The 14,028-nt window shown below is 28.4% G+C and overlaps 1 protein-coding gene across 3 annotated transcripts in view; it reads right to left on the reverse strand.

Moving 5' to 3' along the window:
* LOC118069252 (limbic system-associated membrane protein-like) overlaps positions 1-14,028 on the reverse strand; it is a 133,348-nt gene that overhangs the window by 47,150 nt on the left and 72,170 nt on the right. For all 3 annotated transcript variants that reach the window (XM_035087224.1, XM_035087225.1, XM_035087226.1), the window contains exon 3: positions 10,688-10,875. The gene's annotated coding sequence lies outside the window, so the exon portion shown is untranslated. The remainder of the gene's footprint in view (positions 1-10,687; positions 10,876-14,028) is intronic.

A 14,028-nucleotide genomic window follows, 5' to 3' on the forward strand; every position in this document is an offset into this window, starting at 1 on the left:
ATAAAATTGAAATAAACTCTACTACGATTATATAACGCGAAGGGGCAAAAGAGTTCATTTTCTAAAAGATACAATCTTCGATGTAGAAGAGTGCAATAACAATAGCGCAGTATATACTTGGACCTTTTTATTCAACTACCATAAACGTTATCTTCATTTATATTTTCTCTCATTATTTTCGTTTTCTAAGAGGATCCAGCTTTCCGAGTGTATTGTAATAAACTCTTTGTATTGAAATATATTTACATTCATATTTTCATAATTACATTGACTAATACATAAACTTCCACCGAGTTCAACACATTATTAAAGATTTAAAAATTTACATATATATCAATTATTATTTTTTCTTTTTTGTTGGAAATTTATTCTCGATTTACATGCCATGTCGTTATTAGGGGAGTTATAGTGACGGTTTTTAATTACGTAGTAATAAATTTCCTATTGTCGACAACTAGTTATTAAACTATAAACGCACTTTTAAAAATTCATCTTAAATCAATTGAAGGGTTCATGAATGTTCCCCTATTTTATCAGAATACGTTAAATGACCTCGTGAAAATTTTGGAGAGGGTTGAACATTAAAAATTCAATTTGACAAACTAGATAAAAGCTATTGTTTCCCCAATATCTAAATCGAATTAGATATAATAAAATTTTTTGAATAACTGATAGCTGTGATTTTGTTAACATACTGATAACAGAAATCATTTTCAATAGTTTTTACAATAAATAAATTTTATTTAGTGTTAACAAGGCGTGTTAATAATTCATTAAAATCATCGCTATTAAATAAAATTGATTAAAAATATAGCGATGATATTTTCAGTTTATATAATTTATAGATTAAAAATTGAATGAAAATTTGAAGGATTTATTAATGTGGAAACAATAATTACAGAATAATTATTTCTATTATTCTGACAATTAGACTTTAATATGTCAATAAAGTGAAAGACATGGTAATAATAGCTAGTCAAATTAATATGAACGTTAAAAAAAAAAAAAAAAAGATTTTTATTCCTCCAACTACGGTTAGCATTATTTATTATGAAGCTATTTAATATTTTTATTAATTGCCGTGTCGTGATGTCTATCGTTTATAAGTTATTTTAATTTTATTAAAAAAAACATAGTCTATTAACAACGTACAATACTCAAAATAACTCCAGGAGAACATAAAAAACTTTTTTTTTATTCTTTTGAATGGAAAAAAAACATTTAACTTAAAAATCTCCTGCAAAATCATTTTTAAAGCGTTAACAAAATTAAAAGCTATGTTCAATTCATTTGTTGTGATATCACAAGCGAAAATGTAACTATAATACACATTATGTTGGACAACTGATAACGAAAACAATAGGTGAGTGGCTGTGTCACATTTATTTGTGTTTGATCATTCACTCGTGTATTAATTTATCGACATTGACTCTCCTGCATTACTTCAAAGTTCCACTGTCGATTAATCTACACCTCTGACTCCTTTCAATTCACTAGAAATTACTTGGATAACTCAGCTTTTTCCACGACCTAGTGTTTTGGATATGTACTCAGCTCGAATATAATGTTCCAGACTGTAAAGCAGCCGTTCGATGCAGCTGGCGCTTGAACGCACCATCACTTATATTCGAGAACACGCAGAGTATATGTAATGAATTTTATTTCTATAACACGAAACAAATCATTATTTTCCTTGAAAAAAGAGAAAAAGAAGAAGATCATTGGAATATATTTATACATGAGCTTTAATATTCCCCTAGATTCCACAGCATTGAATTGAAGCGAATAAAAAATAAAAGAAGAAGACTTGCAGAATGCAATTACATTTATCATGGAAATCGAAACATAAAATAAGAAAACAAAAGAATGAAATAATTTACAATAAAAGAAGAGAACTGATATTGCATATATTGTAAACCAAACCACGTCAGTATATAAAGGAATGATTTGCACTTGTCTATCGTATAATTTATTAGCCATGAAATTCCCTTGTCTCTAATAAAAAAATATGAGCCCAAGTGACGAGACGACGTACCGTGAAATAGTACTCACTCGTATGTAGTAGAAAAGAGCACTTCGTTGTCATGCTTCATGGAACAAAAGACCAATTAAGTTCTGTACAACTACATTGTCTCTCATGAATTTCCTCTTTCGTTTCTTTCACCCTTTAACTGTATTGCAATTCATTATTAAGGGCAATGATGTCATAGTTTTCTTCACTTATCCACTATTTCCCTAAGTCATTTACATTATTGGATTTAATTCTTTCACCAATCAACGAAAATAAACGTTACATAAATTGGTCACATCAAAATTTAGAGGGTGATTCAATTTATCTCGGAATCTAAGAGTATAAATAAAATATAAATAATTTATTGAGTTTTCACAAAGATAAAAGAGCTTTAATATTATATATGGTCATGATTCTTTATATTTTACGATACTACAAGCCAAAATATATCTTCTATATTTGCTTTCATCACGATCAACTCTCTCGGTGGTGAATAGTGATCAGTGGAACTGATTAAAAATTTTAATTACATTGTGGTGAAAAATAATTTTAACATGAGCTTGGGGAAGCTATTGGGGTATTAGCGTGCGAAATTGCTTATACTAGCTGAAAGAAATCGAATAATTCATTTACAGTCCAGCGGATATTGTATGCGTTCATGTGTATATAAAATTAAATAAACACAGTAAAATACTTTGTCTATAAAATATTCAGATTTAAATTTTTTTTATTAATTTTTAGCAAATAATATTTTATCAACTATAATATAAATAAATTCACTGACAATCAAAACATGAATAATTTAATTAATTTTTCTTTTTTTGATTTTGTAATGTGAAAAAATAGTAAGTCGATGTTGGAGATTATGGATTGAGTTATTATAAAAAGTTTTTATTTTATTTGATAATAAATTCAATTGATTTAACTACTTTTATCCGAATTTTTTTTAAATTTATGTAGGATAAAGGCCATCATCATCATAATTAAAAATTTTAATGACATAAATTAATGAGTCGATGAAATCAACTAAGTGATAACAAATTTGCTACCTTAGAAAGTTAATTAAGTGATTTCTTTCTCTTTGAATTTTATAGCGAAATTTATTTACACTTGATTTATGATATTTTTTGTAATAATTACCGGATGATTACTCAAGAGTATTATAATAGTTATTATTCCGTCAAATTAAGTAATATATGATAATTAATAATTTTATTTTAATAACAAGTTGAAAGAAATAGGAGAAAAAAAAATTTCAACTAATTTTTCATAATTCTTTCACTTAACTTTTTTTACATCTCATAATTTTCGTCTGATATTTTTCCATAGAAAAGCTTACGTGAATAATAATGATTATTATTATAAAATAGTATTATTTTTGATATGGTTTCTCGTTACAATTAGCGTCACGTTGCCGATTGGAATGATAGATAGAACTGTGTACTAGAACGGAAATACGAATATATTTGTGATATATGTGTAACACGAAAGTTTTATGCACACGCCATACAAATCGTTGTAGATTCAAGTTCCTAATCGTTGTGGGTACATGATTTTTTACAAGCAGTTAATAATGGGATTAAAAATTCATTTCTTGATATAAAAATTAACTTTCACATAATCTCTGATAAAATTTTACTCAAAACCTATCATTAAATCATGGATGAAACTAAATAACTATTTTTCATCCTGAAATTTCTCTACTTTAATAACAATAAAATGAAGAAATCTTCAATAGGTTTTGTAAAATAATCTATGTATAACGTAGTTCTCCAGTACACAAGTTTGTTCGATCGAATTAACGCGCACGTTTGGAGACGTTACCAAGCATGTCACAGAATATGGGAAGAGATAATTTTTACCTAAGACCGTCTGTGCTTATAAGGTTCAGAGTGGCATTAAACCTGTCTTCAGTTCCTTGATTAGATGAAAATATGTTAATAAAAAAGGCATAACTCAAGTTCAATTCAATGTAAAAAATAAATAAAATACCTCAAAGTAGAATAATGTGGAAAAGGTCTAAAAATTGAATTTTTCAAATACACAAAGACAAAGAAATGGAATATAATATAATTAACTGGTTTTTCAGAACCAACTAAATTTTATTATTTGATTATTCAATATTATCTCTTACGTTTCCCATCAACGTTATAATTTTTACGTTGGTAATATAATTTTATTTATTAAATAGAGGGAATTTTTAAATACTGCAGAAATGTTGTGATGCTTTATGGGCTTTGACCTGAATAAAAAATGTTGCCACAAAATATTATTTCCATAAGGTTAATATTACTATTTAGTAATATAAACTATGAAACATAAATATGAACTATATCCCACTAAGAATCCTTAATAAAGCTTAAACCAGGATTCAAGTGCTCATATAGTATTTCACAAACAACAAGATCTCTAAATTCTAGAAATCATAGTGATACGAATTTCACCATCACAGAATAATTTAATATGTGGCCACTAAAATATGAATAATGTTTGTGCATGACAGAATACCAAATTTATCAAATAGTGTTTGATTATTTGATTTTAATTAATTTTCTACATTCAAATTCTCCATTTCCGGGTATCAATTTCCAGTTGAAAAGCATCATAAAAATTCCGACAGTTATTTAATAAAATAGGAATTATTAAGTTCCACAGTAGCCATTTTTCGAGATTGAAAAAGAGACTGCGAGTAATTTATATCGTGAATAGTTTAATAATCATTTTGAAACTATTCCAACAATTTATCGATACATGTGTCAGAATTTATTACACAATACTGAAATCAAACGTCATGCATTTGTTCGAGGCAAGTTGGGTATAAATAACCGCATGTTTGTCATGTATGATTCCACTGCGTAAATACTACTTGATTAAAACTCATTATTTTTCATACCGTACTCATGAAAAAATTAAATTCCTTACATTTTCGATGTGAAACATTATGGATTCTCTCCATCTGAAAAATCACTAACGTTTCTAACGATTTATAGTGTTATAAATATATACGTTATTATGCAAATATATTCACTATTTAAATATAATTCATTTAGTGGAGTTTGAAAATTACATATTAACTTTTAACGTCACTAGCAAATTTTTGTTCTCTTTCATTTTGAATTTTTGACACAGAGAAATTCCATTGAATTATATAAAAAACGACTCAATTTGATTTGATGAAACTTTTTGAAATGTCCTTTATCGCATGTATCATTATTATCTTTCGAGAATTGTTGGGGAAATTTCTTTCATTCGTAAGATATTAAGAGCAATAACACCTTCTTTGATATAATTGATCATATTTATAAATAGTTAAAAATTTGATTCATTTATAACTAAATTATTAATTCACGATTCTATAGACAATTTTTTTCTCATTTAACTGAATGAAAATTTTTATTTTTACAGTGATGTAGTTATTAAGTTGCTTAAAGTGGAGGAGAAAAGCGTGAAAGTTGTACGCGGTAACTTCCTTCACAAAATCTTGATCCCAAGAGTCAAATTAACGGTTGGTGATTAACATAAATTCGTACAAAACTAAATTCAAGAGCCGTAAGTTCGAACGAAGAGTTTGTGGTAGTACCTGGTCTTGTACTAATTCTTTTGACTTTTCATACCAATAAAATCAAGTAAATTGTTCATTACTTTTCCTCATTACCATTCCGAAGGGAAATTATACAAAATATAGAATTATCAAATATCAATTTGGTAAATTATAATCTCGTGAACTTGATGTTATTGATTACACTTTTTCTGAATAATCCATTTATATTCATTGAAAAGTACTTTTCAACAAAGCTCATTATAAATAAATGTGAATAACGAGATATATATTTATGTAATTTAAGATAAATAATTCAAGTAACTAATTAGCCAATGTCTATTACAACAGTTAAAATACTTTATAAATTTACATTCCGAAAATATTTACGAGCTAAAAACTTATGCAGTAAGATAAAGTTTAAAAACTTTTGCAAACTGAAAGGATGTTTTTAATTAGTTTTTATGTACCAAACATTCCATACATGAAGTTTTTTTTCATTTCTGTAATTTTACCTCCTCTGTCATCACTTTTCTTTACTTTGGATTTTTTTGTAACCATTTGGGAAAACAAAAAACTTATATTTATGAATATATATATAATACTTATTTTCAATGGTATTCGTGTATGGACACTACAGCAAAACTTGACTGACTCAAGTCTCCCAAGGGTAATAACCCGTGAATGCGATATCGAAACAAGCAAGCTGAGGCGTCTCTCAACTACTGATCCTTCTACTCTTCGAATAAAGTTAGAAGCGAGAAATTTTCTCGTTGTTTGAAGGTAAATGATGAATGAGACTCTTTGAAACTTTTTAACTTTTTATCGTGATTGTCAATATATACCCTTATAAAGTATGCATACAAAAAAAAACCATAACAACGATGACAAAAATTAATCGTTTAATGATAGAGAAACAGTAATATTGAACTGAGAATGTCAAGAGATTTCTGTGAAAGGTCACAAATGAAATGCTAGTTAAGTTATTCTGTTTTTAAATACATTTATCAATTAATTCGTATGTGATAAGTGTTGGGAGAAAGGACAGTAAATTTGGAATACTGCAAGTAATTTGGAATGGAGGTTTCCTGGCACTATTATTGTTACCGGAGTGCTAGTATCGTAAACTGTAACATAATACAACTATCAGTGGAGTAAAATGTTAGAGGGTAAGTGCTGTTATACTTCCAATGAAAGATAAAGAAAATCAGAAAATTAATAAATAATTTTTCTTTGTAACTCAATTCCAATTACTATTGTTTCAGTTCACATTTTTTTTTGTTTTCCAATCTTTGTTTCGTTAAAAATAAACTGGTACTCTAGTTTTCAGTTTTTTATCTGCACATCAGAATTCTTTTTTTCGAAATTCTTCTTCACCTTTGATACAATTGTTATATCTTCTAGTATATTTGATATTATATGGAAAAAAACAGTAGTTTGTGTAAGTTGGAATGCAATAAAAATAAGTTTTTCAAACAATAGAATAAAAAATGTATGATCTTTGAAAGTTTAAAGTAAGAAGAAAAAAATGTAAAAAGTATTATAGAACTTGAAACGATGTGAAATTTTTTTTGTTTTCATTTACTTCGAATAAATTCTTATTTAATAATTTCAAGCTCACAAGATACTTTGCATTTATCTAAAATTGATTATCTTTTCATTAATAAATCGACTAATAGTAAATAATAAATTGATATTATCTCGTGGAAAAGAATTATTTATTGAAAACTAATGGAGTCCAATAACATAAATAAATTCAAAGAGAATTAAAGAGCTAACATTTATCTCTTTAGAATAAACGATTGATATGATTCACTTTTATGTTTTTTATCTCATCTCTCATTTCATACAGAAAGAATCATGAGCAAGCAAGAGTTTTTAATATAACCAAGAGCCTTTAACTGACCTTCATATACATCATATACATTGGCTAAATGTCGATAAAATGCAATTGTTATTTACGATCATAATCAACTTTCAGTGAAGTCGTATATGTGCTGTAGACCAGCAGGATCGAAGATTCTAGAGATGGAATATTTTTGTCACTAAACCCAATGAACGAGCATAAACTTCTTGAAATATTTTTAAGTTTCCCTTGACGTGCAATACCTGAAAGAATTTAAATTTTTTTGCATTTCAGATTAACGATAATAAATAAATTTATGATAACGAGACTGAGTTTAATGGATAGAAAATAAATAGAATAAAAAATGAAAAATAACAAGTGAAATTTACTTGCTGGAATCTTAAATGCATTAGCAAGCGTTTCCCGCTAATGAGTATACTTAATTTCTCACTTATCCAGGAAGGAAGCTGCTGTTGACGTTAGATTAAGAAAATGTTTATGTGAATGTAAAAGCGGCATAATTTTCACTGTTGGCTAATGTTTAGATAAAATTTAGCGACAATGTATATGCAATACACAGGTATAATAATGGCAGTACAATAAGAGAATAATCCAAGAAAAAGGAGCTAAAGGAAATTTTAAAACATTATCTTTATACTCTCCACAGAACAGTTGCACGTAGTCCACAAGTTCTCAGTTTAGTTCTCATGTTCTAATGCTCGAATGATTCTGCTTGAAACGTGCTTATTATGACGGCTATGAAACTCCTATGTCAACTTATTTGTGCTCGTAAAAGATTTCACTATTATTGTAATGTTTTATTAACATAGCAAATTACATGGGAAAAAATCAATAGAGTTAGTGGAATTTCTGGGGAAATTAGAATTTTAAAGAGTAATAAAAGTAATTTCAAAGCTGTAATATGATCATAAAAAGCATTAACAACTAATAGGGTACCTGTAACCATACATTAAATTTATCGACCTTGTGCTCTCAATATTTTGTTTTAAATTTTAGAATTTTACTTCCATGAACATGGTACGAATGGATTTTTATTTTATATTATCATGTATAACTATTTCTCTTTGAAAAAATAAAATTTGCTAGACAAGGTTTTACACAGGATCACACTTTGAACTCGAGCATCAGGCAAACAATTCCCTTTGATGTATATATTTGTCCATCGAAGTGGAAATTTTTTTATTCTTAAAAAAAACGCATTTCAAAATTTTTTACTAAAGCACCTAGCGTAATACTTCGATATTGTTTCTGGCGTTCAATTAAAAATATTTTCATAAACATACACATACAATAACATGACGAAAAAAAAAAATTGTATACTCACTAGGATAAAATTTTTATTTGCATTACACCACGTGTTTTGGATTAATTGATTTTAAACAAAAGTTAAAAATATGATTTCCCAGTTCAATTTATAAAAAACACAGAATTAAATCTTGACACCGAAATACCTAATATCGACTGTTGTCGAAACTAACAAGAATAACTTCCACATAGCCCAGTGACAGATGTCATAAGACTTGAAAATGAAAAGTTAATTTGTTCGGATGATGATGAATTTATCGAAGTGAAAATAAGATTCCTCTTATTTTTCCCTTGCATTCGCCGACAATGTGGCGGAATTGATTTATTGTTTACTGACACAATTTCTTGACATATCCACTGGCATAATAATTAATGAGAAATACATGAGATCAGTATTCGTGTGAAATAGGAAATGCTTCAATTCTCAAATGTCAATGGTATTGGCATGATGCGCAGCTATCTATCATGCTCTCAATAGACACACGGTGTGTTATGACATACATAATGGATTACCTACAGTATTGTAGATCTGTCGTGAGTCAATCACTCGTTAATGACACACTAACAAATATCATAATTGGAAACATTAGCTACTAAGAAGCTACTCGGGCTATTTGCAAACAAAGGATTACTAATCAGTGAATCCTTAGATAAGCCGTTTTCCGATTTAATGTACGTATAAATATCTGTAATACAATTCCTCAAATATATATTTCATAAGCTAATAAAAAAGAGGAAACTATCATCAATTTATGGATATACACATTAATTCGTAAGAGTTGGAAAGATATACCGAAAGCTTACTGATAACAAACGTTACGATCTCAAATGAAAAACTAAACGATTGTCTTTCTCAATAGAAGACTACTCGTAAAAGAATAATGTTCTAATTTTATCATGATCGGCCGTTATAGTATCTCAATTATTTTCAGTAGAAAATTCAAGAGAGAATAACTTATTTGATTATTTCAAATCTACTACTTTATTTTGAGAAATTGATAACTAAATTATCTTTCAATCTTATTTTGTAATAGTTAAGTTGATTTAATACAAAAAATCAATGAGATATTAAAATAAAAAAAAACTGGGAAAAAAAATTAAAGTTAATTAAAAATTATTTTACTTTGAAAGTTCATCAACCCTTCTTTATTATATTTCCCTTTGAAGTTCTATTTTAATTAATTTATTAATGAAAACTTGACTATTTTCAAGCGGGAAAATAATTGGGAAATATTTTTTTATTCAAGCTAATGATTTCTTTATCGTGACGAATAAACATTGAAATGGTAATAAATATAATGTATTGAATTAAATTTGATAGAACAGTAAGACTTGGTGGAATATAAATCTCAAACATAACACGACAAGAGACATGAGGATAAATATTTTTAGATAATATACAGTTGATATAACATGACCTTTCAACAAGCTATCTAAATACAGCAGATTGATCCAGTCTCTTCACTGATGTGTATCCCAGGCCCGTAAAAGTAACCCTCTGTATTTATATAGTGGAAGAGTTCTACAGTCTCGGCCACGAGGCGCCCATTATTGCGTCGCTCGGCGACGCTCGCGCGACCAACGCGATTTATCGCTCACTTGTTTTATTGGCCTGCAGTTACCAGGGGCTTCCGTCTGATATTTGGGTTATCGCGTCGCAGATAACAGGAAAGCGCGCTTGAAGGGAGAACGTGAGTGAGGGAGAGAAAGGGGCTATTGTCCCGCCCTTTTAACGTTCATTACTCTTTACTTTCATTGCAGTCTCAACAAACATTTTATTACTCAGCCAATGGTGGGTACTTTGTATCAGTGTAACAATTCAAAAAGCATTCAATAATTAATTCGAATGAGTTGCTCGTAAATAAAATCCATAAAGGAAGTTTTTTATTCTCTTAACAAACTTTACAGGTGAATGTGTACAAAAAGGAACAAAGTACAGAGAAGGAATCGTACAAATTATCCTTACCTTGACATAACTCGAGATGCTTTTAAGCTTAACAATCTACCTCTCACATTAATAATCCCGTGAAAGAAGCAGAAGAGGTAGACTCCTGAATCCCTACACTGGAGCAATTGTACTCTCGCTATACACTGCTGAGCATAAAACTCGACGGCTGGTGCTGTTGTACGTGTCAGACACTCGAGGAGAAAATCCTGAAACAGACAGACAGATATGTGTGTACTTTGTGTATATATGAGTACTTGGTATGTTATAACTATAGCTTGGCTTTCGTCCGCGTTATGCCTTGATATTCCCAGATTTCTGACCTCAGATCATAGTGATGAATTTATCTTCCCTTTTACCGACTCAATAGTTGAAGAAAAAAATATGATAAGAGTTAATTAGAGTGACATGAGATTGTTTGAGAACATGCAGAGGTTGAATAACTTGATAATAATTTTGGTTGAACAGATATTGCGAATGTAATCAGAACTTGTACTGTAAAGTAATAGAGTCGTGAAATTCTGTGTGTAATTTGCTGAGCCACGTGATACATTTAACTGCTGAGAATAGTGAAGAGGCTCCACTGAATAAATAGAGTTGAATTAATTAGGATAAGAATTATTGTGAGTTTCAAGTCCTAATTTTTTTTAAGTTTTATAAATTAATTTTTTTTCTTCTGTACGAATGTAGCATTAATGCATGGATATCTGTTAAAAACTCGGTGGAAAAATTTCAAGCTCCCAAAATATTTTTTTTTTATCTATTTATACATTTTTTTTACATTTAATTTCAATTAAATAAGGGAAGAGATTATTATTAGAGTATTTATTGAATTTATGTTGGTTTAATTGATAAATAAACCAACGGAAAAATTGTTTAAAAAAACGATTATTAAATATAGATTAAAAATAAAATCTCAAAAAACAGTACAATAAAGTTGATAGATTAATTTTTTACATTTAAGTCTGAGAGTCAAATACAATGTTTAAAAAAAAATGTTCTAACAAGAATATTAATAAAAAAAAAAAATAGAATAAAAATGGCAGTATTTAAATTTTAATTCTACAAAAAATTATGTATTATTATTCAATCCAGACACATAAGCGAAAACAGAATGAACTTGAACCAAAATTATTGCACGTATACGCAGTCGAATAACAAAAGGATTTTGATATAAATGATGCACAAATACATAAACATTATTGTGTAATAGCACTGCATTCACGGGTGCGGGTAAAGGGTCTTATCGAGATCCCTCTGTTACACATTTCATTTCATTCTTTAAATAGACTTATTTCATCAAAGTTTTCATAAAAAAAACAGGACCCAAAAAATAATGAAAATTAAATAACTAAATTCCATCAAAGACATGAGTTTTCAAAAAATCCACACAACTTTGAATAACATAAATAATTCAAGTATCAATTAAAATAAAACGCCTAGTCAACTTCATAAGAGCTACTATATCTTGGATGATGCTCGCTGTCGACTTTAATCTTGTCACAAATCAACACAGCGTAGGAATTACGATTGCGGAACTCGGCAGACCACAACTGGCCAACGAACACACCTCGAATCTGAGGGAGTAGTGTAGTCGACTCTCATTAGCGCCCCTAGATCCAGAGCCAAGTCAAACAACGACCGTCACAGCTGGAACACTTTTTTTCCTTTCAGCAAACGCCGAGATTAACGCGTACTCGCGTAATTTTCCACCATGAGAAATGAATGTGTCTGTAATTTTCCTTGAAGTGATTTTTCAAACCTCAATTTACTCTATATTTTCAGAGAAACATTTTAAACATAAATCTTACATACATAATTCTACATTATCCTATAATCAAGATTAATGAGTATTATGCTACGTACACCTCAAAAATTCCCCTTTCAAATTCAATCAAAAGCTTCTAACAATAACAAAAGGATATTCAATAACTGATGAGTAAAAATATTTGCCTGTAATGGTCAATATTACAAACAAATATTTATAGATTTCGTTGCAAATTAAATTCAAACACAATTAAATTAAATTAAGGTATCAGTTAATTTCAATTAAGAATTTAATTATATAAATTATTAATTTATATCGTTTTAATGATCACTTAAATATGTTCTAGCTTTGCTTTATGTAATTATTGTTATCAATTATTCTTAATTGCAATGAAATATTGAAAGCTAAAATTTTAATAAAGAACGCATAAATAATTATTGAGATTAATCGATCGCTCTATTTTAGATAATTATTTGCTCACTATTATTCGATAATATGCCTGACTGTACTTTCATATATACTTTTGTAAATTATAGATCTCTCCAGACGAGTAATGTCCAAAAGTAAGAACTGATAGGATAAATTTATGGAACATTTCCTAATACAGTATAACTTAGAATTGAATAAATAATAGTGGCAAGTTTGAACAAAAGGATGAGACTGGTGATAAAAACAAACTTCTCCTCTTGAGACCTCGACTATTGAAGGCTTATTAAAAACTTTTTATTATTTTACTATTAATAATGTATTTTAAATTATTCATATATTAATTAATTTATCATCATCCCCAAAATATTACTTATTGATAAATATATTTAATTCATAAAACAAAGCCTAAGAAATAACATTAGTGGCTAAAGTTGTAACAACATTATTTAAAATAATTATTGAGTAATAAAATATTATGTAAATAATAAAATTTGCGTGAATTCATTAAGTTGAATTGATGTTCACTCCAAAACAAATAGTTAACGTATCCAAATACATTGTGCATTAATGTTTCAGTTGGCAATAACAATATCAACTATCCTCTCTAGAGTATTAGATTCCTGACTTTATGTATTAACTAATATGAAGCGGACGAATCAATAGCGAATGTTTGTAGGCTATGATCGAATGTAATTGGTGATTCTGTATTATTATATTTGATTGAAATTTAATATTTCCCTATTGATATTATCTATGTCGTACCTGTAAATTCGTGATAATAATTTCATTCATTTTCTTGCTTTTCCACGAAATCTTTTACTCGCCATTGTAAGCAGGAAGATGCGTGTTATAATGATTGCGTGAATATTATGGCCATGCGAAGTTGATTATAGTATTTCAAGTTTGTTAATGTCTGCCTACACCTTTCGGGTGATTTAGTTTGCTTTAAAAGCTTTAGATATTTAGAAAGGAATATTAGATAACAAAAATAAAAGTTTTTCTTTTTTTCCTGTGCTTAGAAAACAATCTTAGCTCGTGAATGATTCTCATATTTTCACAATATAAATAAATCCAGTATTCTTTTCTTATTCTGACATTTTTGGAATATTTTTATTATTTATATATGCGGTATTCAAAATAATAGCACAGATGAATGAGTCACACT

The sequence above is a fragment of the Chelonus insularis genome, unplaced genomic scaffold (genome assembly GCF_013357705.1).
Source record: "Chelonus insularis isolate UGA/USDA-ARS -01 unplaced genomic scaffold, ASM1335770v1 contig_406_pilon, whole genome shotgun sequence".
Classification (NCBI taxonomy): Eukaryota; Metazoa; Arthropoda; class Insecta; order Hymenoptera; family Braconidae; genus Chelonus; species Chelonus insularis.